The sequence below is a fragment of the Halyomorpha halys genome, unplaced genomic scaffold, assembly GCF_000696795.3.
Source record: "Halyomorpha halys isolate HHAL.00 unplaced genomic scaffold, Hhal_1.1 Scaffold626.1, whole genome shotgun sequence".
Taxonomy (NCBI): Eukaryota; Metazoa; Arthropoda; class Insecta; order Hemiptera; family Pentatomidae; genus Halyomorpha; species Halyomorpha halys.
The window spans coordinates 830,300-834,697 of record NW_027109759.1 but is presented as its reverse complement, the minus strand read 5'-3'; the positions used below and the strand labels follow the sequence as shown (position 1 = coordinate 834,697).

At 31.9% G+C, this 4,398-nt stretch overlaps 1 protein-coding gene across 1 annotated transcript in view; it reads right to left on the bottom strand.

Annotated features, from left to right (window-relative positions):
- Window positions 1-4,398, bottom strand: part of LOC106684894 (protein tiptop) — a 516,666-nt gene that overhangs the window by 74,319 nt on the left and 437,949 nt on the right. The window lies entirely within an intron of this gene.

The following is a 4,398-nucleotide window of genomic DNA, read 5'->3' as shown; positions in this document are numbered from 1 at the left end:
TCTCATTTCTAGTATTCTTATCCTTTTTTTTCTCGGCCCTAGTGTAGACCGAAAACGTATACCAAAAAGTCGTAATATATTAAAAAGAAACAAAATAAAAAAACAGTGTGTTTCATTATCTAATACGTGAGAAGGCAATCTGTTAACATTAAACGGTACAGAAGATCTCAACAAAGGAATGAACTACCTACAACTGGAGTCAATGAAACGAATTTCGAATTTAATAGGTCTCAGCTACAGCCGTTGAATACGTCCTCGTTGAGAGTCACTACTAAATCATTGCTGAATAACAGCCTCAAACGTCACGAGCCCCCGGGTCAGGACAATAATGAATAATATGAATAGAAACTTGTAGATGTCTGGTGCGCGATCACTGATGCGCAGAGCCGCTCGTAGTCAGCTGCCTCGGCTATTGCTTACCAACGCTGATATAATATGACTGCTGATATAATATCCAATGACAAAAAAAAATAACACATGAAGACAGGGATCGAAAACGCATGTCATGCCAAGGAGGGCAGGATATCAACAATACCTTAAGAAAGAACAAGAACGATTCAAAATTTATTTCATTCACAAAGTAATCATTTCATCTCATTAATAAATGAATATTTAAAAAAATAAATAAATTATTATATCACTAAAAATGCCTAATGATCACAATAGATGGGCAGATGGATATCTAATCAAGGAGTTTATTCCTCTGGAAGATTCTTGATCTCAACTGATACACACGCAAAAATCACAATTCATTTTGAGTCGTTGGAATATAAGGGAATCATAGAGGAAATTTATTAAGGCCTGTTTGGAACTAGTTAAGACAATTTCCAATTAAGAAAAGAAATATTTTGAATACTTTAGACAATATAAAGCAAAGAAAATGCAAACAGGTAGTAAATAGTTGGTCATGTTCATTATGAAAAGGAGAGAAATCAAAAATAAAGTTAAACGCCTTGTAGGATAGAAGAGATAAACAAATAAATAATTCAGTGGATATAATTCTAATCTGGAATAATTAAAAATTACTAGTTACTAGGAGAAGTTCGATTCGCTGCTCAATAAATTAAAAATACTGGCTTTTTAACGATAAAAAAAAATTGATTACTTTAATACAATATAAAAACGAGAACAACCAGTAAAAAATTGTTAATGGCCTTTAAAAATCGGAATGAAATAAATAAATAACAGAAAAATATCATAGATCCTGTAGGGCATAGGTGATCAACATAAATGATTACTCAATATGCATAATCTTAATCAGAATTAGGCACCAACGACGCGGGGGTCTTCCGGAGTCGTGGTCTTTCCTCTACAAGTCGGGGGGGGGAGGGGGGGGGAAGAACTCAATTGAGAGTTCCCCAGGCTGAATGTAAATATTGTAAGTAGGATTGATTGTGTTTAAGATGTTATTTTACTTCAAGTTCAATTTTATTTTTTCTTATATTTCTCATTTTGTTATTGTTCAATTTGTATATTTGCATATATAGTGAGAATGAGCTCTATGATCTCTACTGCCATCGTCAATAAATATAAGACAGAATGTAATGTTAAACAATAGAAAAAATCTGGAATAGGAATATTTACTTTTATTTATACATAATGATTATAAATAAAATAATTATATATGTTTTTTGTTTTTTTAGTTTTTGTGCCTGTCAATTAGTGATTTAACTTATGTATTCCTTATTTATTCATTTCAACTATTCACTGAAATATTTCTTTTTACTAACTTTTTTTTTTCTAAATCTTGTTTCTTTTTGTAAACTAATTTATTGCGGTGACTATTATGTCTTGCTTTGAATTTTCATTGCTGTGGAATGAGTGAAATAGGGAGAATGAAATTGTCAATTGAATGAAATTGTCAAATGGAATGAAATTGTTAAATTAAATTAAATAAAATATCTATATTTAGTGATTAGATGAGCATTGATTGTAAAAGAAAAAGGTAGGGGAAAAAATGTAGGTATATCATGTGAATATATGTATTGTATATATGCCCGATCATGGATTGATATGCTGGTATTGTAACAACCCAATGTATTTGGGCAGCATGGATAAGTCTTTATTTTTAAGTTTTTATTGGGCAGTATTTCTCTCGAATATATATAAAACTATACCCATCTTATACATGAGAACTTAATGATGACATAAAATGATCAGTGATCACTCTTAATAAATTATTATTGGAATTATTCAACACAACTAAATAACAAAAAAATTGATTCAGAGTTGATGAGAAATATAAAAGATGGGGACCAAAGATTGGACATCTGACATAAACACTCTAAGAAGAATGTATGACCAAAAAGGGACAGTACATCACAGCAAGGAAGTTAAATTTTTCACTGATGCATTTTTCCATTGATAATGTAATCAAGTCACTTTTGACTCATAGTTCACCTAAACATCCCTCCAAAATCAAAATAAATGTTCGCTTCCTGTAGAATGGATCTTAAGAACCTATGAGAAGATGATTGGGGGGCAATGATAGTTATCTAGTTATTTAGTTCTTTCTTTGTTTTTAGCCCAGATGAAGACCTGATACTCCGGCCGAAATTTTGGTACTAATAAGTATGTTTTTACTTATTTGTGTTCTTTACTGACCACACCATCAACCACTTGCGCACACACATATATATATACTTCTTCAACTATTGACTGATGACTATCTTAAGAATGATAAAAAATAAAAGGAACAAAAATTATTAATGATTATTCACTAATGTGAAATCCCTTCCATTAAGATCCAAGTTTCACTTTTGTACTCGTGCAATACGTCCGAACAATTATTGCTTCTCCAGCAAGAGCCCAAAGAACCGACAAGTTTTAAGATTAGTTTAAAGGAGATTGGCCGTGGACTTGTATAGAAGTGTATTTAGCGGAGAGGGCTGACCAGCGGCTGGCGGTGACTTCAAAGACTGGCTATCAAAAGGCAAGAGGGTCTTGTGAGCAAGTGTTAATGAGTAATTGCCGCGTCATGGAACTTGCCTGGCCAATCACTGATCCAATATCTAGATGGCCGTTCCAACTGCCCGCTCCTCGAGCACGCTTCCGCCAACTTCCGGTCCTATTAAACAAGCTTAAGTAATAGTTGAAGAGTTTTGAAGGGGGATGGATTTCTAGCCATTCGGAAAGTAAGGTATTATGTAAAGGAAGGTTGCATTATTAGGAATGTCAGAAGGTTGACACTATGATAATTATGTAAAGGAGGAAAAAGTAAATCGATAGTAAAATTAAATAAGAGTATGTGTATGTATTAAATAAGAGAGTGTGAGTTTTATTGTATAAGCCAAGAAAAACTCACTTCTCTTAAAAATTAATAAAATTAAAATTCAATTTTTTTCTTAGTCATTATTCATCAACATCATTCTCTCTTAAACCACAGGTAGTGTTGTTCGTACCCTCAATCAACAGAACCATTTCATAGGATTTCATCCCTTACAAATCTTATTTGTGTTAGTACAAATTTTCATATAATCTTAAATTTGAAATGATCGAAACAACGATTCGTCATTTTATAAACTTCTTTTTTTTTAAATACTATAACCTCATACATTTGGACTTTTTTCAAAACCATAGCTGTTATAGGAAGGATGTATTCACTGAATTATCAACATCTTCCAAAAATGAATTAATGTAGTCTAAAACGCCTGTTTTTTGTGTTTGTTTTTTTAAATATATTTTCCTATATCAACAAATTAATATAATTGATTAAGTATAATAATATTCCGAACACAAGTAAATTTAATTACCCACCAAGGTATTTGAAAATTTCATACATATTGAGTACTTTTTAATGTGCTTACGATTGAACAGACCAACAATACTGAAATGTTGAGGACAGTCAGAGATCCATGTCTCTTCAATAAAATATTATGGATATAAGTATTAATCAATACTAAAATAAGTAATGAATTCTCAGAGGCTTTAAGAGATGAGAGAGAGCATTTTAAAACATTTAGAGGAAACTACAATTTAGAATAATTTTTTTCACAATATTTGTTTATTCCATTTATTCTCTTTAGTTTATTTAAATTTTGTATTTTATCCAAACTGTATCCCATTCACTACAAAAAATTAGTATACACTACGATAATCAGACCAATTTGAACATATGGAATTGAGCTCTGGGGCTCCACCAAACCATCAAATTCATCCCGCATCCTATCCTTGCAATCCAAAATCCTACGTAAAATTCCTTGATGCTCCTTATAACATTACAAATAAACTCATTCACAAAAACCTTAACATCCCATTCGTTGCTGATTTGGCCCAAAACAGATATGCGTCTTTTCATTCCAAAGCCATAATTTGGTTAATCTTTCATCCTTAACAATCCCTGATAATCCTCCGAGGCGTCTGAAAAGAAGATGTCCACGGGACCTTCTAATTTAAATT